General features: G+C 44.7%; 2 pseudogenes; one reads left to right on the plus strand and one right to left on the minus strand.

The window, feature by feature from the left end:
- LOC136154750 (SCO-spondin-like) overlaps positions 1-15,312 on the plus strand; it is a 98,106-nt pseudogene extending 82,794 nt beyond the window's left edge.
- Positions 15,309-22,879, minus strand: LOC136154751 (PI-PLC X domain-containing protein 1-like; annotated as a pseudogene).
- Positions 22,880-24,512: the final 1,633 nt, after the last annotated feature.

The raw sequence follows: 24,512 nt of genomic DNA on the forward strand, positions 1-24,512 counted from the left end.
TCTGGTTGTTCCACGTCTCATGTTCTGTCAGCCTCATCTCTGCATCTGCAGTGGGCCAGAATCATGCACCATCCACAAACACAGGCAACATGAACCCACGCCTGTACATGCACACGAGTGAGGCATAGGGACAGAACCATAACAGAGGACACATGTGTCACTAGCTGAAGAACCAGTGGTTCACACAAAATGCAGAGATTTCCATAGTTATTATAGGAAATTCCCCACTCTGATCTTCAAATGTGAAATACAGAGAAGCCCAACTTTATGAAAGAGTATTAGCACCCAGAGTTTTATATAAGAGATACAGAGAATTCCATATCTCATGGCAGAAAATTGTCTTGGTATATGTGTGAGAAATACAAAGGATTCCATATTTCATGAAGACACAGTGATGCCCATGGTGGTAATGGCGACCTCATTCAAAAGGACTTATGGCAGGACTGTTAGAGTCAGTGCTCCTGAACCCATGGCAGGCCACTGTCCACACACGCCTCCACCAGAGACTCCTGAACACCCACTGGCAAGTCTGACTCAGTCTCTTGTGGCCTCACTGCTCCTTGCTCCTGGGTCCTGGTGCACACAAGGTTCTGTCTGTGCCTTCCAAGCATCTCTTTCCCTTGTCCTGTGGAAGTTCGGTAACCAAACCCACTGGCCTCCAGAATCAAATACGCTGGGAGTTCTCAGTCCCTTTGCTGGATCCACAGGGTGGGAAATCTGTTTTGGGTGCTAGAACTTTCAAAACAGTGAGAGGACTTCTTTGGGATAATTGTTCTCTAGTTTATAGGTTGTCTGCTCCCAAAAACTATGGGAATCAGTAAAAGCAGTGCTAAGAGGGAAGTTGATAGCAATACAAGCCTACCTCAACAAACAAGAAAAACGTCAAATAGACAGCCTAACTCTACACCTAAAGCAGCTGGAGAAATAAGTTAAAAAATCCAAACCCGAAGTTAGTAGAAGGAAAGAAATAAAAATCAGAGCCAAAATAAATGAAAAAGAAATGAATACAGCAATAGTAAAGATTTACAAGACTAAAAGCTGGTTCTTTGAGAAAATAAACAAAACTATCAATTAGCCAGACTTATCAAGAAAAAAAAGGAGAAAAATCAAATCAAGAAAATTAGGAATGAAAAACGGGAGGTTACCACAGACAACACAGACATACAAAGGATCATAAGAGACTATTATGAGCAACTATATGCTAATAAAATGGAGAACCAGAGGATATGGGCGGATTCTTAGACAAGTTCAACCTTCTACAGCTGAACCAGGAAGAAATAGAAATTATGAACAAGACTATTACAAAAACTGAAATCAAAACTGTGATCAATCCCACCCCCCCCCCAAAAAAAACCCAAAGCTCAGGGACAGATGGCTTCACAGGTAAATTCTATCAAACATTTAGAGAAAAGCTAATACCTATCCTTCTGAAACTCTTCCCAAAATATGCAGAGGAAGGAACACTTCCAAACTCCTTCTATGACAGCACAACCACCCTGATACCAAAGCCAGACAAAGATATCACAAAAAAATAAAATAACAGGCCAATGTTACAGATGAACATAGATGCAAAAATCATCAACAAAATTCTAGCAAACAGAATTCAACATCACATTAAAAAGACCACAAGTATGATCAAGTCCTATGTATCCCAGGGATGCAAGGATTCTTCAATATATGCCAACTGAATAATGTGATATGCTATATTAATAAGCTGAAAGACAAAATCCAAATGATAATCTCAATAGATGCGGAAAAAGTTTTTGACAAATTTCAGCACCCTTTTATGATAAAAACTCTTCGAAAATGAGTATATACGTAACTTGACTCAACACAGTAAAGGTCATATATGATAAACTCACAGCAAACATTATTCAATAGTGAGAAACTGAAAGCATTCCCTCTGAGATCAGGAACAAGAGAAGGGTGCCCATGCTGGCCCCTATTATTCAACATACTTTTGGAAGTCCTAGTACGGCAATCAGAAAAAAGAAAGAAAAGAAATCCAGATTGGAAAGGAAGAGGGAAAACTGCCACTATTTGCAGATGACATGATACTGTACATAGAAAACCCTAAAGATACCATCAGAAAATTACTAGAACTATTCAGTGAATTTAGTAGTTTCAGGATACAAAATCGATACACACAAATCACATGAATTCATATATATTAACAATGAAAAAAAAGAAAGAGAAATTAAGGAATCAATCCCATTTACCATTACAACTAAAAGAATAAAATACCTAGGGATAACCTACCAAAGGAGGCAATAAAACTGTATACAGAAAACTATAAGACACTGATGAAAGATATCAAAGATGATATAAACAGACAGAAGGATATTCCATGGTCCTGGGTTGCAAGAATCAATATTGTGAAAATGACTGTACTACCAACTGCAATCTACAGATTCAATGCAATCCCTATCAAATTACCAATGGCATTTTTCATGGAGCTAGAATAAAAGATTTCACAGTTCGTATGGAAACACAAATGACCCTGAATAGGCAAAGTAATCTTGAGAAAGAAGAATGGAACTGGAGGAATCAACTCACCTGATCTCAGACTATACTACAAAGCTACAGTCATCAAGACAGTATGTCACTGACACAAAAACAGAAGTATAGGCCGACGGAACAAGAGAGAAAGCCCAGAGAAAAACCCACACACATATGGACACCTTATCTTTGACAAAGTTGGCAAGACTATAATGGGAACAAGACGGCATCTTCAATAAGTCATGTTGGAAGAACTGGACAAATAAGTGCAAAAGAATGAAATTAGAAAACTTCCTAAAACCATACACAAAGGTAAATTCAAAATGGACTAGAGACCTAAATGTAAGACCAGAAACTCTAAAACTCTTGGAAGAAAACATAGGCAGAACACTGAAGGACGTAAATCATAGCAAGATCCTTTATGACAAACCTCCTAGAATAAAGGGAATAAAAGCAAAAATAAATAAGTGGGAGCTAATTAAATTTAAAAGATTTGCATAGCGAAGGATACTATAAACAAGGTGAAAAGACCACCCATGGAATGGGAGAAAGCAATAGCAAATGAAACAACTGACAAAGTATTAATATCCAAAACATACAAGCAGCTCACACAAGTCAATACCAGAGAAACAAACAACCCAGTCAAAAAGTGGGCAAAAGCCCTAAACAGATATTTCTCCAAAGAAGACATATGGATGGTTAATAAACACATGAAGAGATGCTTGACATCACTCGTTATTAGAAACTGTTAGTCGCTCAGTCGTGTCCGACTCTTTGCAACCCCACGGACTGTAGCCTGTCAGCTTCTTCTGTCCAAGGAAATTTCCAGGCAAGAATACTGGAGTGGGTTGCCATTTCCTTCTCCAGGGGATCTTCCCAACCCAGGGTCTGAACCCAGGTCTCCCACACTACAGGCAGACTCCCCACCCCCTAAGGCATCAGGGAAGCTCATTATTAGAGAAATGCAAAACAAAACTACAATGTGATATCACCTCACAGCAGACAGAATGGGCATAATAAAAAAAATCCAAACAGCAAGTGCTGGAGAGGGTGTGGAGAAAAGGGAACCCCCGTACACTGCTGGTGGGAATGTAAATTGATACAGCCATTATGGAAGACAGTATGGAAATTCCTAAAAAAAAACTAGGAATATAACCACCATATGACCCATCAATCCCACTATTAGGCATACATCCTTCAAATCCAAAGCTAAAAAGACACACACACATCCCAGTGTTCACTGCAGCACTATTTACAACAGCCAAGATATGGAAGTAAGCTAGATGTCCATTGACAGAGGAATGGTTAAAGAAGCTTGAGTGTGTATATACAATAGAATTCTACTCAGCCATAGGAAAAAAAAATAGGAATGCATTTGAGTCAGTTCTAAGAAGGTGGATGGACCTAGAACCTCTTATACAGAGTGAAGTAGGTTAGAATGAGAAAAACAAGTATCATATATCAACGCACATATCTGGAATCTAGAAGGGTGGTACTGATAAACCTGTTTGCAGAGGAACATTGGAGATACAGACATAGAGAACAGACTTATGCACAAGGGTGGGGGAGAAGAGGGAGTGGGTGAGATCAATGGAAAGAGAGTAGCATGGATGCATATACACTAACATATGTAGATAAAGAGCCAAGGGGAATTTGCTGGATGGCTCAGGGAACACAAATGGGGGCTCTGTAATAACCTAGAGGGGTGGGAATGAGCGGGAAGTGGGAGGGATTCAAGAGGGAGGGGACATATGGACACCTACACCTATGGTTAATTCAGGTTGATGTATGACAGAAATCAAGCCAATACTGTAAATAAGAATCAATCAATGAAAAATATTTTTTAAAAAGCTAAAAAATTGTTATTTGGAAATTATTTAGAATGTCACAGTTGAGAGAAAAAATAAAACTTAGTAAGTGGTCTATTGCCTTCCAGGTTCTGTTCTCTTCATTTTTAAAAAGTATGAGATAGGGGAGTTAATGCCTTCATGATACTGTCTCTGCTGTTCTGTTTATCATTATACAATGGTTATGCCACTTTCCATAATAATGAGGGTGCTCCACTAATGTTGGTCACAGGAAACACATGTTGAGGCCTTCATTTGGACCAGGAACTCTTCTCTGTGATGTGTGCATGTTGACATGAAACCCCAAGGTCTTCCATGCACTTAGGAGACACTGTGTTCAATCCATACACAGATTCACACACAGTAAAGTTTCCTGCAGATGGACATGTTGACCTGTCTTTTGATCCAGAGGATACTAGACACGGCACTGTATTCCAGATTGGGGGTCAGATACAACACGTCTCTGTTTCTCTCTGGCCTGGGCACCGATCTGATTCAGCTCTTGCCGAGAAGGTGACTTTGGGCAAATTCATTCACCCGTTAACTGCTATGTGTTTCTGCTTCCCCAGCTGTTGAAAAGGATGATAGCAGTAAAAATGCTTAACCTCATCGTGTTACTCTGAGTACTCAAAGATTTTATTATACGTGTACACATGGAGAGCTAAGCATGGTTCAGAAGGGTGAGCTTCTCTCCTTGCCTCTCTTCACTTCCGTTTCTGCTTGTACTCACACTCCCTTGTCCCTGCCCCACCCTTTCCCCCTCCCAGCCAACTCCACTCTCTCTCACCTGTGCCCCATCCTCAGACTCTACATCCAAAAACATGGCTGAAAATCTCATGATTTACCTCAGAAAATATCCATACTATCACCCTCGGATTAAAAAAAATCATGAATATTAGCAGAAGAAATCAGAAACACACTAAAACTGGCTGTGTGAAAACTACAGAAGAAATAAAGCATTATTGGTGAAAGTTTGACTATTAATATTTTTGTATCTTCATCAGATTCAGATTTTCAGAATTCGATACAGGAGAATTAGACTTGATAGAAATAATGGCAAAAAAAAAAATGAGGTGTCTTGGCCTTTAAATGTCCCTCTATAAGGTTTTTAAAAACTTTATATACTCATGTTCCATTACTGTCCAGTGACCACTTACTTCCTATCATTATACAGATCATGTGAAGGGGTCATTAGACCTGTAACTTCATAGAGAATATGCACTAAATGTTTCCATACGAGCACATAATGAAACCTCAGTGTTGCATTTAGGCTTCACAATATCCCCATAAGAAGAGGTGAATACTCATTATGCTGGAAAAAAAAATCCTTCCCCCGTTCCCCCATGCCTAATACACTCTGTTTTTGAGGCCCTGAAGGGCTGAATTGACAGTGCTAGGTCCATGCAGTGAGTCAAAGACGCTGTTGACACTGCATCCATGGAACAGGGAAATGTGGAACATCAATAATTTTAACAATAGTAATGACAGCAGCTAGAATTGACTGGAACGTACCATATGACAAATATTGTTCTGATGATTTCCCATGTCTTAACATGATCAGTGTTCTATACTGCCCCATGCAGTAGTTAAATTTACTCCAAGTTAATGGGGCTAATGGAGGAAGGAGGCACAGAGATGCTAAGTAACATGCTCAGTGTCACCCAGCAGTAAGGGAGCCACTGTTCTGGACACGTTGTGGAATATTGTGTGCTTGTATTTATTCAGTCAAGGGTAAGGTCCAACGGCTATGGCAAAATATGTAGAATAACAGCTACTACATAACACAAATATATTTCACATTATGGAAAGGCACACTAAATAGAAATCTGATTTCTTCAGAAATCTTTCAGATATAGGCTTGGCAAGGCTGGAATCAGGATGTTTTGTAGAAACGATGGTCTGAGAGCCTCCTGAGAACAGCAGACAGAATGTCAGTGAGTCTGCTAGACTGGAGGTCGTGGGTTTGTACACCAGAGAAGGCAGTAAAGCCCTGTCACCTACACAAGCGCCCAGTGGAGACAGAACATGGAAGTAGGCAACATAAGACCATTCCTCTGCTCTGGTAGTGCCCAGACAAGTTGTCCTTGTCAATCAGAACTGAGGGATTCTTAAAAAAAGAAAGAAAGAAAAAACTGCAGATTTCATGACCTTCACTCAGAGAATCTCACAGCTACAACAGTGCCCTAGAATCTGTGAGTTTTCCCTCGGCTTGTGAAACTCTCAGGGACTTTATTAAACCCCTTTAGTACTGAGACTGTCAGCAAAATAAGGGAAATAGTGATCAGAACAGATATTAGGGAAAAAAAAAAAAAAAGAGATTATCAACAAAACCCAAAGCTGGTTCTTTCAAAAGATCAATACAAATTCATAAACTTCCACTCATATAGACCAAAAAAAGCAAGATAACCAAAGACAACACTTACCAATACTGGGAGTAAAATAGGTTTCAGATCCCACAGGGATTAAAAGGATTCTATGACTGTTTCTACATAACTATATCTGGCAATGTTGGTGAAACAAACTAACTAACAACATTGAGCAAAAAAGAAATTGATAATCTGTTTAAAAACAGAGCTTGTAGTTGAAAAACTTACAGAAATCTCCAGGCCCATTTGGTTTCCCTGGCACAAAAGAGAAACGGAGAGAAAAAGTGGGTAGGGAAAGAGAAACGATGAATATATTCTAATACAATCAGACACTCAAAGGCAGAGGAACCAGAGATCAAATTGCCAACAGCTGCTGTATCATGGAAAAAGCAAGAATTCTAGGAAAACATCTACTTTTTGTTTATTGACCACACTGAAGCCTTTGACTGTGTGGATTACAACAATCTGTATGCAGGTCAAAAAGCAACAGTTAGAACTGGACATGGAACAACAACAGACTAGTTCCAAATCGGGAAAGGAGTACATCAAGGCTGTATATTGTCACCCTGCTTATTTAACCTATAATATATTCGTGAAAATAACCTCAGATGAATATCTCTATATATGGTTAAAAGGATACATGAATGTGTACAATTACAATAAGGCCATTTGTGTCACTATGCATGGGGCAAAAAATGATTATATGAAGTGAACTGTGGCACACAGAGAAAGACAAATACCAAATGATATCACTGAAATATGGAATCTAAGATGCGATATAAATGAACATATGTATGAAACAGAAACACACTCACGGACATAGAGAACAGACTTGTGGCTTCCAAGGCAGAGAGAACTGGTGGAGGGATGGAATAAGAGATTGGGGATTATAGATATAAACTAGAGTATATTGAATGGACAGATTAGTTCCTACTGTAGAGAATAGAGAACTATATTCAGTATCCAATGATAAATCATAAAGGAAAAGAATATATATAGGACATTAGTATGTCCCTGGTGGTCCAGTGGCTAAGACCCCACACTTCCACTGCAGGGGATGCAGGTTCAATTCCTGGTTAGGGAACTAATCCCACATGCTGCACATTGCAGCCATAAAAAAAGATTAAATAAATGAATACATATGTGTGTGTGTGTGTGTGTGTGTGTATACACACAATGTATGTTAAGACATATATAAATGCATCACTTTGTTGTAAAGCAATAAATCACACAACACTGGAAAGGAACTATACTTCAAATAAAAAATAACAAGACTGGGAATAAAAGATGGGTGTATTTCATTGTACATAAAGTTTATATTTAAAAGAAAACTACTGTAAACAAACATAGCTCACTACTGAATGGCAGGCTTGCTAAAATATTTACGGAGATGCATACTGATGTCTGCAATTTATCACAAAATGCACCAGGGAATGAGAGGGATTCGAGGATGAGAGGGATGGACACATGGATAATTACATGACAAAGGAAGTACCTTAAAATGGTTACAGTAGAATCAAGGTGGGAAGTCTGTGTATTAGCTAGAAAAATTTTCAACTTTGTGGAATGTTTGGAAATTTTTATAATAAAATATTTGGGAAGTACAGAGCAAAGAACAATGAAAACCAAAATGCACATGAAGCATATTTCCAACTTTAAAAATATGGGCTGAAACATGATGGGGAGGAATTGGGGTAGAATATGGACTGTGGTGAAAGGAATCATGGTTTTTGCTTACTTTTTCACACTGACCAAGTTCTTTTCCCAATAGCCACAGGCTACATTTTCCATAATAAAAGTAGCATCACCTTCCCTCTGGCCCAAGGGAGACAGGCTAACTGGGCAGCATCATCACCCTGCTTGTGCTTCCCTCCTCGTGACCTTGGCTCTGAGCACGTCCTGGGGCTCCTGAGTCCTCCAATCACAGCTCCAGAGACGTGTCCCTGTTGGCCTCACAGGGCTGCCCAAGCCTATGGCTGACTTATCTGTTTGGAGTCCCAGGTGCAGCACCACCCGTCCTGGCTTCATCTTGGCCCATCATGGCACTACCCGCCTTCACTTACTGTTTTCTGTCTATATACATGTATATTTCAGTGCAAAGTAAATAGTTTATTGAAAAGCACATGTGGAAAGACACACAAGTGAACTCAGAGTGAGTTGCCCACCACCCCGTAATTCCTTTAGTGTACACCCTCTAGCACCCTGGAGTTCTCTCAGTTATTTAAATTTCTTAATTTAAGTGATCTTTGTCCAGAAGCTAAAATGGGAAAATTTACACTGTGTAGTAAAATTCCTGTAAATAAATAATAAACAAGGAATTATAAAAAGAGAACTGAGAAATATTTGGAAGATAGCGGACAGAGGGCACATTTACCTAATTTATGCAGAGTTAAAAAGTCAAAATAAGAAAAGAAGATGAAAAATCCAATAGGAGACAACCAGGAAGTAAATATACAGTACAAACAAACATATATTACTCAAAAAAAAAAAAAAGAAACATTACCAAAAAACAGGAGGAAATGTTGAAACTAATTACAAATTAAAGAAATGCAAGCCAAAACAATAATAGAATATGATTTCTCACCATGCAATTTGCCAAAGTTCAATGAGAAAGTTGAAAGGTCCCAAATGTTTCCTCCAAATTGAGGATGAGGGATTGGAAAATGAGTGCTCATGCAGTGTTGTGAAAGCATAGTGTGATGCAACTTTCTGAAGGATAATTTGACACTATCTAGTAAATTTATAAATACATGGAGCCACTTAGCAAGACCCTGTTTGGAATTTACACTGCAGAAATATTTATGCAATTTCACCAAGATTATATGATCCTCAGTGCAATTTTCTCTCAGCATCCTAGGAAAGCTCTTTGGTACCCTTGCCCAGATTGTGCTTCCCCCATGAAACCCCTCTTCTCAGTTCCATTAGTAGAGATTAATTTAGCTTCATCTAGAACTTCCTATAAATAGAGCCTACAGTATGTACAATGCAGTTGCTTTACAACGTTCTGTTACTTTCTGCTGGACAGCAAACTAAATCAGCTGTGTGTTTGTGTGTGTATATATATATATATACCTTATATTTTTAATTTCCTTTGCATTTAGTCACCACAGATCATTGAGGACAGTTACCTGTGCTACACAGCTAGTTCCCATTAGTTTTCAAGGCACTATTCTCCAAAACATAAAAACAGCTCATGTATCCAAGTATCAAATTTTAAAAAATCACTCAAAAAACAGGCAGATCTAAACAGAGATTTGGCCAAAGAAGACATACAGATGAAGATAAAACACATGAAAAGAGGTTCAACATCAGTAATTGTTAGAGAAATGCAAATCAAAACTACAATGAGGTATTACTTCACACCAGTCTGAATAGCTATCATCAAAAATTCTACAAAGAATAATTCTAGGGAGAGTGGGGAGAAAAGGGAACCCTCTTGCACTGTCAGTGGGCATGTAAATTGGTACAGCCAATATGCTGAACAGTATGGCAGCTCCTTTCAAAGTAAAAAGGAATTACCATATGACCTAGCAACCCCTCTCTTGTGCATAGTCCTGGAGAAAACCTTATTTCCAAAAGTTACATGCACCCCAATGTTCATCCCAGCATTATTTTCCATAGCCACGACTTGCAACATTTTTTAGTCATAGCAATCACACACACACACACACACACACACACACACAAACCACCTTACAACAAAGAGTCTCTAAACAGGGGATCAAATTGCTAGGCATTTGTAAATATAGAAGCTTAAAGATATGTAAACAAAGCAAGGATCACGTATCAGAACCAAGTTCTACGTTAGCATTCAAATAGCAGAAAAGATGATTTTATATGAAAAGAACTAGTGCATCCTCATCTTTTGATCTCCCCTTCCCCAGAACTCACAATTCTGAGGCAATGGTATACGAAAACATGGGTGATTTTATCTGTCTCTCTATTTTTCTAGCAACTTCACAGTTTCTGTTATGAGCATGTATTAAGTTTTTAAAATGTTATACAGTATCATTTTCAACATGTAAAGTAAACATCTGGATTTTATAAATTGCATTCATAAGCACTCTTCCATTTCTCCACGAGAGGGCAGAATAAGCACAGTATATGTTTATTCATACCCACATGTACTTATGAGAGAATACATCTGGATTTTATACATTACATTCCAAAGCATTCTTCTATTACTCCACGAGATGTCAGCATAAGCACAGAAAATATGCATTCATACACACACATATACATATGAGTGAATACCCTGGATTTTGTAAATTACATTCATTAGCATTTTTGTTTATCCTCGAGAGGGCATCATATGCACAGTAAATATTTATTCATACCCACATATACATGTGTGAGAACATCCGGATTTTATGAACTGCATTCATAACCATTCTTCTATTTCTCCACGACAGGGCAGGAAAGGTACAATAAATAATTATTCACATCCACATACTTTGGCTACCTGATGTGAAGAGCTGACTCACTGGAAAAGTCCCTGATGTTGGGAAAGATTGAAAGCAGGAGGTGAAGTGGACGACAGAGAATGAGACAACTGACAAAGAAGAACAAAAAAGAAAAACAGCCAAAATTAGTACATAGAAAGAAATCATAAAGATCTGAGCTAAAATAAATGAAAAATAAATGAAAGAAACAATAGCAAAGATTAATAAGCTAAAAGCTGGTTCTTTGAGAAGATAAAATTGACAAACCTTTAGCCAGACTCATCAAGAAAAAGAGATGAAATCAACAAACTTAGAAATGAAAAAGGAGAGATTACAACAGAAGATGCAGAAACACAAAGGATTATAAGAGACTATTATCAACAACTCTATGTCAATAAATTGGATCATCTGGAAGAAATGGACAGATGCTTAGAAAAGCTCAATACTCTAAGACTGAAACAGGAAGAAATAGAAATTATGAACCACCCAATTACAAGCTCCAAATCGAAGCTGTGATCAAAAAATTCCCAAGAGACAAAAGCTCAGGACCCGACAGCTTCACAGGTGAATTCCATCAAACATTCAGAGATGAGCAAATGCCTATCCTTCTAAAACTCTCTCAAAAATATTTCAGAGGAAGGAACACTTCCAAACTCATTCTACAAGGCTACCATCACTCTGATATCAAAACCAGACAAAGACAAGATCAAATAAGAAAACTACAGGCCAATATCACTGAAGAACATAGATGCAAAAAATCCTCAGCAAGATTTTAGCACACAGAATTCAACAACACATCAAAAACCATGATCAAGTTGGCTTTATTCCAGGGATGCAAGGATTCTTCAATATTCGCAAATCAATCAATGTGACAGACCATATTAACCAAAGGAAAGCTAAAAATCTAAAAGCTAAAAAGCTAAAATGATAACCTAAATAGATGCAGAAAAAGCCAATAAATTTTAAAATTTTCTATTACTAAATTAAAAATAAAGTTTAAAAAGAAATAATCTTAAAAAAGGAAAAAAATTTGAAATAACTCAAATGTCCATCAACTGGTGATCGAATAAATAAAACATGCAATGCAAAATTATTTGGCCATCAAATGAATGGAGTTCTTACATAAGCTATAACATGCTAGAGCTCCGAAATTATTATGTTAATTAAAAGAAGCCAGGAACAAAAGGCTGTGTACTGCATTATTCTCTTCGTATGAATGCGTATGTCTCAGATTAGGTAATTCCCTAAAGATCGAAAATAGAGGAGTGAATGCAAGGGCCCAGATGAAGGGGGGAATGGAAAATGACTGCCAACTGGAGAGTGCTTCCCATTGGAGTGATGAAAATATTCTAGAATGAGGCTGTGGTTATGGTTATTCAACATATGAAAAAGTTACAAATCAATGAATTATACAGCTTAACTAGTAAATTCATGGTACAGGTACAACATGTCAATGAATCAAACGTTTGTTTTTTTTTTTAAACTACTGAAATTAAGTTCTACATCCAGGAATACTATCCTTTAAAAACAAACGAGAAGGAGATATTCTCATATGAAGAAAAAATTGGGCAATTCATTCTCAGCAGATACACTGTCTGTAAGAAATCTTAAAAGAAGTTATTTACACAGAATAAGATGATATTGAAGAGAAACTATGAGTTAAGAAAGACTGTTATCTTGAAGTTTGACAGAAAACAACAAAATTCTGGAAAGCAATTACCCTTCAATGAAAAATTAATTGAAAAAATAAACAAAGGCAAATTGAAATGAAGGTTATTTTTCTTATTATTAATTGGTGAAAGGTAAATTCTTCTTTGGGCTTCTCCATCTTTGTTTTTCACTGATTATGAATCTTCACAATTAAAGTGAGTTTCATGTACAGAAGATCTAGTTTCACTCAGAGGTAAAGAATCTGCCTGCAATGCAGGAGCTATGGCAGATGCGAATTCCATCTCTGGGTCAGGAAGATCCCCTGCAGGAGAGCATGGCAACCCACTCTAGCATTCTTGCCAGGAGAATCCCCGTAAACAGAAGAGACTGGTGGGCTTACAGTCCATGGGATAGCAAAGAGTTGGACACGACGGTGCAAGTAAACAACAGCAAGCACATATTCCCAACAAACTCTGAAGATGCTAAAAATAGATGAGAAAATTCTCAGCCTAAACAAAGCAAAACAAACAAACACAAAACCTAGATTGTAGAGCTCAATTATAAAAGGTTTTAGGCAATAAAATGTCTCCCAACACTAGTGTAAACAGTGTGTTCCACACAAGGGAGAGGAGTAATTTTTAATACTCACTCAATAGAAAAACATTCTAGTTACATTCATAAATTAAAGAAAATGAAAATGTCCAGAAAACATAGTATAAAATCTACTGATCATTTTATATCTAATTAAGACTGTAAAACAGTAAGGGAATTTTTAAGAAAAAATGTCTGTGAAAATTTAAACAGTCCCCAATGAAAAAAGTTGGACACGACTGAGTGACTGAACTGAACTGAAGCAGTCCCAATGAATGTTATTTTATTTTCTTTTTACCATAGGCTCAAAGTAATTGACAATTAAGAATGAATTTCACTTTAACCCGTAGTTTTCAATTTCAACAGGATGTATTATATTCAAATATAGGATTTTTTCAAGCTAAAAAGGTTTGTACCTTGCAGTGACTATTTTGTTTCACTGACTTAGACATAAAATCACATTGTGTGTCTTTACCTTGACCATCTTTGTGGTATCACTGTGCATTTAGAATCAACTGTTTGAATGTGGGGTCTGTGAAGTTCTTGGGTCACATACTGTTGAAGCCTAGCTTGAAGGATTTCGAGCATTACCTTGCTAGCATGTGAAATGAGTGCAGCCGTGCGGTAGTCTGGACATTGTCTGGCTTGCCCTTCTTTGGGATTGAAATGAAAACTGACCTTTCTCAGTCCTGAGGTCACTGCCAAGTTTTCCAAACTGGCTGGCCTATTGAGTGCACTACTTTAACAGCACCATCTTTTAGGATTTGAAAGCTCTCAGTTGGAATTTCACCACCTCCACTAGCTTTGTTCATACTGCTGCTTCCTAAGGCCCACTTGACTTTGCACTCCTGGATGTCTGGCTCTAGGTGAGTCATCACACCATAGTGGTTATCCAGGATAATAAGATCTTTTTTTAAAATTTATAGTTCTTCTGTGTACTCTTGCTACCTCTTCTTAAACTCTTCTCTTTTAGTTAGGCCCGTAACCTTTCTGTGCTTTATTGTGCCTGTCTTTGCATGAAATGTTCCCTTGGCATGTCTAATTTTTTTGAAGAGATCCCTAGTCTTTCCCATTCTACTGTGTCTCTGTGGTTCTTTGCTTTATTCAAATCCCTGTGAGTATACAGTGGAAGGGACAAATAGACTCAAGGGTTAGGCCTGGCACACAGGGCACCAGAAGACCTATGGATGGAGGTTCCCAACATTGTACAGGAGGTGGTGATCAAAAGCATCCACAAGAAAAGAAACTGCAAACCTCAAAGTGGTTGTCTGAGGAGGCCTTACAAATAAATAAGAAGAGAAGAGAAATGTAAAGCAGACACGGAAAGATATAGCCACTGCCATACTGCCTCCCCCGCCTCCCGAGCTGGGGGTCACCATCTGCTGCTCTTGGTGCCAGGGGGAGGGGACAACCCAGACTCTCCTACGGGGAAGCCATGGACCGGGTGTGTCTCCCTGAGGATGTGATTGTATAAATCATGCACTCACCTTTAATCATCACCTCACACCCTGCATTCGCCAAGAGACACACGGAGGACCGAGGAGACCATGGAGCCTGCCACCTGGCCACACCTCTGCAAACGTTCAGTGGACGGGCGGACGGATGACCAGCCCTGCAGGACAAGGCTGAGAATAGCCTCCGCAATGCCCAGCTCCTAAACGCGCCGTTCGTCAGCACCAAGGCGGCTTCCCGTTTAGGCCGGTGATGGCACAGGATGTGACTGAGACGCAGCCTCCGCGCTGCCGAGCTCCACCCACGCGCTGTCCGTCAGCCTCGAGGCAGCTTCCGGTTCAGCGCAGTAACGTCACAGGATGCGAACGAGGAGCCGCCTCCGCAAAGCCCAGCCCCTCAGTGCGCTGTCGGTCAGCCCCGAGATGGCTTCCGGTTCAGGCTGCTCATATCACAGGACGTGACTAAGACGCAGCCTCCCGCTGCCAAGCTCCACACACGCACCGCCCGTTAGCCCGAAGCAACTTCCGGTTCCACTTGATGACATCGCCAACAAGCCCGACAGCCCAGATGAAGTCGCCTGCGATGGTGTTGGTATAGCCGGCAGCTGACCCCAGGCAGTGGCCCCGCACCCATGTGCAAAGGTAGTGGAGCCAGGGACCAGGCCGGGTGGATGAGGACAAAGTGCTGGTTCTCCCTGAGGTTGATGCCGGCCATGAACAGCCTGCCTGGGAAAAGAGAGGGCCTGCAGTTCATGGTGCAAGATGTGGGGTCCGGTGCCCACGTGTGCAGTCACTAACCCATGGAGTCATGTGGCCAACCAAACCGTGTGGTCGCCGACTCACATGATTGGTCACCCACCCATGGGGTCACTAACCTGCGAGGTCATGCGGTCACCTGTCCACATGATTACCCCCTCACACCATCACCCACCCACGCGGTCACCCACTCACCGGGTCAGCAACTCACATGGTAACCCACCCTGCAGGCAGGAACTCAAACTGGTCACCCACCCACACACTTACCCACCCACGCGGTCACCCACCCATGCGGTCACCAACCCACACATCTCCTGCCCATGTGACCCTTAACCCATGGGGTCACCTGCCCACACAGTCATCACCTGGCAGGTGATGGCACACCTGCCCAAGCTGTGCCATCACCCACCCAGACTCTGGCCTCCTCCATGATCAGAGATTCAGATGTCCGACAGAGACCAAAGTTCAGACAGCAAGGACTCACAGGGGTGTTGACTGATGAATTTCTCCTGTTACAGAGGGCAGGCGGCCTGGACAGTGACCCCAGAGATGTCCACGTCCTGACCCCGTGTGGTGGACACAATAATGTCCGCACGGATGTTCACATTCTGTCTACATCCTAACCCCCTGTGGTGGACACAGTAACATCCCCAAGGATGTCCATGCCATGGTCCCCAGGTGGTGAACAGAATAACGTCCCCCGGTATGTCCTGTTTCATTTCTCCTCTTGAACCCAAAGCCAGCCCCATGTGCTAGGACATGCGTGTGACCAGGTGTCCTGGTATGAATGTGGCACTCACCTGGGTGGCTGCAGCTCTTCATGTGCTCCAGGTAGTGGACGAGGTCTAGGTGCTTCACCTGGTTCCCCCACCAGTAGGGGATACTGGGCCACAGTTCTGCATGCTGACTCATGGATGCCTCGTCCTTGTATGACCGGGTGACCTGCTGGCCCCAGGACCACAGCTGGCGCAGATTCGGCACCTCCTGTGGGGAGAGTCATCCAGGTGCCCATGAGACGTGTGCACAGGGGTTATTGGGCTGCCTTGTGACACAGTGCATCAGGTATTGGGGGTATCTAAGAAGCTACAGCAGTGTGTGGATTATTGGGGTGTCTATGAGCAGTGATGGACTGGTTATTGGGTTCTCTGTGAGAAGAGACAGTCATGGTTGGAATAATGGCATGTCTGGGTAGAGACACTAGTGGGTAGATTACTGGGGTGTCTGAGTGGAGAAGGTGATGGGTGTGTTATTGGGGTCTCTTGAGCAGTGACTAGTAGATTTTTGGGGTGTTTGAGTGGAGACAGTGGTGGGTAGATTACTTGGGTGTCTTGAGCAGCGATGGGTCAATTATTGGGGTATGTACCTGAGTGGAAACAGAGGTGGGTGGATTATTGGGATTTGTGATAGGAAATGGCAGGTGGATTACTGGGGCATCTTGAGGTGTGATTGATGGATTTGGGGAGTGCCTGAATAGAGACCGGGCAGGGTGGATTATTGGGCATGCCTGTGACCAGTGATGGGCTGGTTACTGGGGTGTTTGAGTGAAGACAGTGGTGGGTGGATTACTGGAGTTCCGTGAGCGGCATCACCTGGAGTCTGAATCAGCTTCACGCAGCGAGCAGATAGTCGGATTACAGTGAAGCCTAGTGCTCCCGCTGACAAGAGCATGGGGAGCCTGTGGCCCCTGCTCACCCCACGGGGACACAGCATGTTCCCAGTGATGTTCTTGATGCAGCCCATCAGGTTCTCTTGCAGGTCCCCCATCATGCCCTCGAAGTTCCTGCATGCCAGGATAACCACCTCCTGGGGGTGGTTCTCCAGCCACTCCGAGATCTCCAGGAGGGCGTTCTGGGAGGGGGTGGAGGAGAGGGGCCTTGTAGTGAGAGAGAGAGGGGCGTGGGTGGGGACTTCCCCCAGCACAGTCTCTCTACAGATGGGTTGGGGGTTCCTGACACAGAAAGACATAAAGCATGGCGCCTGCTCCCAAGGGACCCAGCCTCTCCTGAGTGGCAGTGAGGAGCTGTGGCATTGCTCTGGGGGGTCTGTGTGTGTGTTTCTGTGTGTGTATGTACACACTCCTATAGGTACAGGTGCACACACATGTGTGCATGTGTTCAGGGTCTATGTGTGCACGGATATGCATGTGTGTGTGTGTGTGTGTGTGCACAGCAGCAGAGAGCAGTGCTTATAATACTGTGAGAAGTCTCTACTCCAGGGAGTGTGGGAGGCCAGCAGGGCACATTCACAGTGAGGTCGGGACGGAACCTCCAGTCCCCAAGGGTCATTAGGTTCTGTGGTGGGGACACCGGGGGCCGAGGCCAGAGTGAAACATTAAGTGACCTGGCCAGCAGCCGAGAGCATGGACTCGACACCCCAAAACAGGACACAGGAAACGACGTGTCAGGAACCTGGTTTAGCCAAATTCTGGGAGACACCCCAGAGGCCAGGGGTAGAGGTGTGAGTTCAGAAATGCATGTTGGTTGGGAATTCTGAGTGACTGATGCCAGAGGTCAGCCCTCTCCTGCCAGGAGGAGTGTATCCGTCCCCTTAGAGGTCAGCATCTTCTAACTGGAGTGGGCCTGTGTTTTCCCCTTAGAGGTCTGCCTCTCCTGCCTGGAGTGACCAGATGTCCCTCTGAGTGGACGTGAGCCCATCCCCTCCGAGGCCCTCCACGTCCTGCTTGGACCAGACGTGGGTGTCCCTGACTGGCGGACTCCCATCCATACCCCCTGCCCCCGCCCCCACCTCCATGAGGGCCATCATGCACACCATGTGGCCAGAGTGCAGGTTCCCCTCGGTGTCCTGCTCTGTGTGCGCCATCCGCAGGTCCTCACGCCAGCATCCAGCTGCTTCGTGATGCTCAGCACCTGCACACAGAGGTCGGTCACCTGTGCTGGGCACAGAGTGTGGCCCCCCGCTCAGGGGCTGGGCATGCACTGAGGATGCCCAATGAGGGCCACATCGTCCACTGTGAAATCAACAATGTTGGTACTGCCGGAGTTGAGGCCCTGCTTCTGGGAACAGGGTCTCCAGGGTCACTGGTCACATGGAGCACAGAGCCCGGGTCCAGATTGTGGTCGTTGGAGGGGGGGGTGACCCTGCAGAGTCCAGCCTCATCCTCCTCTCAGGCAGTCCCTGGGTGGAAGCTCCCTGTGGGTTCAACAGCCCAGGCTCCAAATACCCAAGCTGGACCCTTGGACATGAGGACACACAAGACCCACAAAGGTCTGTGCCCACCCCCAGAAACAGTACTAGGAAAGGCAAGAAGGAATCAAGTGGGGAGAACGAAAGGAAGAAACATCTGTCTGCCACACAAATAAGACAGGAAAAAGCAAAAAATAACATAAATTGAAAAGTGAAAGTTGTTCAGTTGTTTCCAACTCTTTTCTATCCAGTGGACTGTAGCCCACCAGACCCCTCTGTCCATGGAATTATCCAGGCAAGATGACTGGAGTGGGTTGCCATTCCCTTCTCCAGGAGATCTTCCCAACCCAGGAATCGAACCCATGTCACCGGCATTGCAAGCAGATTCTTTACCAACTGAGCCACCAGGGAAGCCCTAATATAAATTTGTAGTAGAGAATGTATTGTGTCCTCTACAAAGAGTCATAATGGAAAAACAAGAAAACATAAGGATAAAAAAATGGGAAAGAAAATAATAGATTCTCTCCATCCAAAATAAAATAAAAAGCAAAAAACTGATATTAACATAAACTAGTAGCAGAAATGGTACTGTGTTCTCTGTAGAGAGTCATGACAGAAAAAAACAAATATGAGGATAAAACATGGGGAAAAAATGGGAAAGGAAGTTCACAGCGCCCCCACCCAATCCAAATTAAAAGAAAAAGCAAAAACTCATATGAATATTGTCAGCTACACACAGGCACTTGCCATCCACCTCTCTAAGGATTAAATTAAATGCTGCTGCAGCAAATGACATTCAACACCCCTTGAAAGACCACCACCCGTGTCCCCCACCCCGCACACAACCCAGTTCTCCTTGGCAGCCATACGACTTGAGACCACGGCACTGAGGCCTCCCAGGATGGAGGGACCCTGCCCTGGAGGGACATAGAATAGAGGGACCCTGGTGCCAAGGGACCCTCAGAGCAGAGGGACCCCAGTCCTGCAGGACTCCCGGGTTCTGGTGGACCCCCTACTGCTCGCTCCCTCCTCTGGGTGTGAGCTATTAAGGCCAGGCTGCAGGCACCTGATGCAAGCGGGAATGAGGTTTGCCCACATTCCAGTCCTGGCTCTCTGCCGATCAGATGCCCTGAGAAGGATTCCGGCAGCCGGGGATCTCCCAGGAGGAAGCAATGACACAAGGCAAGAGCTTTGCTTGACAGCCATCTGTCCCCTCCAGGTGGGCCCCTGCTCCTGGGGGCACCTGGGCCCAGGTGGGTTTTCTACCCAGTCCAGCCCCCAACCCCTGGCTAACATGTGCCAGTGACAGGACCACTGTCAGTTGGGTGCCCCCTCCCCACAGACAGGGCCCGCAGCATTGACTCCTCTACATCCTCCACAATGACTGCTTCCCACCCAGCTTCTCTCCACCCCATAAAATCCGCGATCCACCCAGGAGAAGCACTACAGGGGAGGGGTGTGAGTGTGTGCATGTGTTCTCAGTCGCTTCAGTCATCTCGACTCTCTGTCACCCCATGGACTGTAGCCTGCCAGGCTCCTCTGTCCATGGGTTTTCCCAGGTGAGAGTACTACAGTGGGGTGCCATTTTCTCCTCCAGGGATCTTCCCGTCCCAATGAGCAAACCTGGGTCCGCTGCATTGAAGGCTGATTCTTTACTGTCTTAGCCACCAAGAAAGTCTCCCTGGAGGAGGTGCCGGGGTGCAAACACAAACCCATCTCAGAGGACATGGGAACTCAACTGTTGCTTCTCTGAGACCAGGAAGGAGCTCTGGTGTCAGCTCAGCTGCACAAAGTGTGGGACCCAGCCCCCCCTTCCCCTCCCAGTTCCCCCAGCTTCTGTGACTTCAGACTGTGATGCTCTTAGTCCATGGGTCCCACTTCTGGCTTCGGACTGGTTCCCCAGTAAAGCCGTGTCCTTTCCTACCTTTCTGGGAGGCTGTCTGGGTGGGGAAGATCTCCTGGAGGAGGGCATGGCATCCCACCCCGGTATTCTTGCCTGGAGAATCCCATGGACAGAGGAGCCTGGTGGGAACAGTCCATGTTGTTGCAAAGAGTCAGACATGACATAGCACAGACAGACCCTCTCTAGTTACAAGTACTTTCATAGTATTTTCAGGCTCTTTATGATGCCAGTGTTGTGGGTCATGTGTAATTTCATTTATTCTTTTTCCTTTTAAATCTGTGTGATCTGTTTCAGAGACAGTGTGGATAGATTCACACTTTAGCGGTCACCCGGGGACAATCCAAAAATCCTTCCATTCTGTCTCTGAACATAGGTTTGGACTAGCTTTATTTCTTTCTCTGGTTTTTTTTTTTTTTCTTATTTATTCTCAGAGTCAAGGGATGGGAAAGAAGATTTACAAATTCATAATATAATTTGATTTGATGATGTTACGGAAGAGTGGATGGATGGGTGAATGGATGGTGGGCAGGTGGATGGATGGATAGAGGGAGGGTTGGGCAATGGTTGGGTCAGTGGGGTTGGATCGGTGGATGGGTGGATGACGGACTGGTTGGTGGATGGATGGATGGATGATGGATGGATAGATTTATGGGTGGATGGGTGGGTGGTTGGATGGGTGGGTGGTTGGATGGATGTGTGGATGGATAGGTGAGTGGGTGGGTGGGTGTGTGGGTGGATGGATGGATGGGTGGGTCAGCAGCCTCCAGTCCATGCACACAGTGATGTATGATTCACCATGAAAAAGAGTGAAGTTCTGACACACCCTACATCGTGGATGGACCTTGAACACACGATGGTCAGTGAGAGAAGCAGACACAGAAGGACACATGTTACGTGTCCATTTATAAGAGATGTCCAGAACAGGCCAATTTACAAAGACAGAAGCAGATGAGTGGTGCCCGGGCTCGGGGGAGAGGCATCACGAGTTATTATGTAAGGGGTACAGGAAGGAGAGCGGCCAAGGGCCCCTCTGGATGGAGGAGGCCTGAAGACTCGGAAGCTTCCTCCTTGTGGGGCTCCCACAGCCTTCCCCACGGGGAAGCACCCAGAAGGGCTGAGAGACTGGGTCCATGGTTCCCTGTCTGCTCCACACCCTCAAGGGCAGGGCCATGTAGGGGCCCCTCCTCCCAGGGATGGGGTGGCTGGCATAGAACCCCACAGCTGTCAAGAGGGTGAGAAAGAGTCTAAAGCTGACTTCCATAGAAAACAGCACTTCCTGTTTGTCCAACTGTCCATGTGCACTCCCAGCGGGCAGTGCCCAGGGTCACAGAGCCAGGTCAGTTCCCGGTGTCCGTGCGGCCAGAGGAGTGCTGGTGGAGAATGGGGCGCGTTTGCACATTGAGGAGGTGAGCAGGGTGGTGCTGTGTGGCAGGGGTGGCCGCCCCTCTGATGGCCTGAGCACAGCAGTGTCACCCTGGAAGTGCCTGCCGGCCTGGACACCATGGGGCATCCCCAAGCCGAGATGCCCGCCCATGGCTGAGCTTTGCAGCATTTTTGCAACCAAACTGGCTGGAGTCGAAGGTTCCTCATTTTAATTAGATAGTTCCGGTACCACTTATGGAGTTGTTTGGGGAGAGGTGTCCAACCTTAAACTCTGGGCCGTCCAGGCTCAAGTGCAGAAGGTGCAGCACAAGCTCTGATGGAAAAGGTGGGTGGAAAGGTGAGGGGTCCCCAGGAGTAGGACAGAGTGGCTGAGAAAGCACAAACACCCCCAGGGTGGCTGGCATGAGTCCTCAAGGCAGGCTCTCAGAGGTTCACATAGCTTCCAGGTTGAATGGGATAAAGTGGACAGAGAAGGGAAGGTGCTGATGTGTGTATGTATGTGTGTGCAGTGTGTGTGCGTGCGTGATTGTGTGTGTGTTTGGTGTGAATCTATGTGTGTGTGTTCGGTGTGTGTGTGTGTGGTGTGAATCTGTGTGTGTGTGTTCAGTGTGTGTGTGTGTGTATGTGTGTGTGTTTGGTGTGAATCTATGTATGTGTGTTCAGTGTGCGTGTGTGTGTGTTCAGTGTGCCTGTGTGTGCCTGCATGGGTGCATGTTTGGCACTGAGGCTTCCCACACTCGCACCATCTGGCAGCTGCATCCCTGCCGAGCTGAGCCTGCGGGGCCTCACCTGGGATGGAGAGGTGGTGCAGGGGCACGTCCCAGAGAGGAGACCTCGGTGCCGACATCCAGTCCGCATTCACCTTGGTGGCACAGGAAGGAGCCAGGCAAGCTCACCTGCTAGCCCATCGGAGGTGGAACCTGGGAGATCTGTGGGAGGAAATGGGGCTTTGCTTAATTAAATCAGGACGTGCAGAAGACCCAGTGCTGGTGGCGTGGAGGCGTAGCTCTGAGAAACGAGAAACAGTGGACTTCTCTCCAAGAGAGAGGATTGAGTGGTGGAGAGGGGAGAAGAGCTCTAGAGACAGAGAGATTAAGACACAGAGAGAAATGGACAGAGACATGAAGAGAGACAGACAGAAGCAGAGCGAGGGGAGAGAGAGACACAGGAGTTGAAGTGAGCATTTGAGGGGGAGCAAGGGAGGGAGGAGACAGGGACCAACAGACAGACCCCAGCAGCTCAAGACTGTTCTCTCTGAGGTTAGAGCTGGCGTTCGCCTCCAGATGGTCCCCCACCCTTACGCTGTGCACCAGCCCCCTCCACTTGGGGCTGAGAGGGGCCCAGTTGAGCCTGTGGGGTCTCCAGGTATGGGGGCTTCCATCCTAGGGTCTATGGAGCCCAGACAATAGGTCACACCCCCTTCACTCCCCAGAGGCGCTCTCTCCATCGGGTGGGTGTTGCTGCAGTAAAAGTGACTGGACAGGCTCCCAGCATGAAGCACCCACCTGAGCAGCTATGAAGCTGGGACTGCCTCTGATCAGGGTCTGAGTGTCCCCTCTGTCCTGTTCTGGGTGGGTGTCCTGGTGGAGCGGGGACATATGAGTAAAAACACTATAGAGACTTTACCCACGTGGGGCCAAACATGGCCATCCCATCATGCAAGGAGATGATTTAAAACACAATCACCTGGCGACATGAACCATGACTTCTGAGTGGCGACTGCGGACTTTTGTCCACCCACCCAGACCCTGATCTCACTCCCGAGCCTCTGTGCCTTGTCTTTCCACGTGCGAGAAGGGACAGAGCCCTCTTCATGGTGTTGAAGGTGATTTGAGGGTCCATGAACCCCCTCCCTCACCCACCATGTCCTGGAAGCAGTTTATGCAAAGACCCCTCCCTATAGAGAGTCAGATCCTCACTTCCGTGACCCGGCCACACAGACCAGTCCCTCCCCAGAATCATCAGTTGGGGCTGACCCGGTCATTCCCAGGACCAGTCAGAACATGGGCCTGTGACCCACTGTTTCTGCCTACCCAGCCCCAACTGCAGCCACTTTCCCTGCCTGGGCAGAAGCCTCCCCACACAGCTCCTCCTGAGTCAGGGCCTGTGGTCCACATGCTATCAGGACTGCTTTCATGGCAAACATATGCCTGGGCCTTTATATTTGTGTTTACTGCTCTCCACGGACAGGGCTTTTCCCTATTCTTAAGGTCGTCTCTCAATAGTAATAGTCCCCTTCTGTTGTCATAGTCCACCCTCTACAGTAATAGTCCCCTTCTGTTGTCATGGTCCCCCCTCTACAGTAATACTCCCCTTCTATTGTCATACTGTACCCTCTACAGTAATAGTTCCCCTTCTATAGTAACAGCCCCCTCTAATATCATAGTTGCAGAAAGGCATGGCAACCCACTCCAGTATTCTTGCCTGGAGAATCCCATGGACAGAGGATTTTGGCAGGCTCCATGGGGTCAGTCCATGGA

The sequence above is a fragment of the Muntiacus reevesi genome, chromosome X, assembly GCF_963930625.1.
Source record: "Muntiacus reevesi chromosome X, mMunRee1.1, whole genome shotgun sequence".
NCBI lineage: Eukaryota > Metazoa > Chordata > Mammalia > Artiodactyla > Cervidae > Muntiacus > Muntiacus reevesi.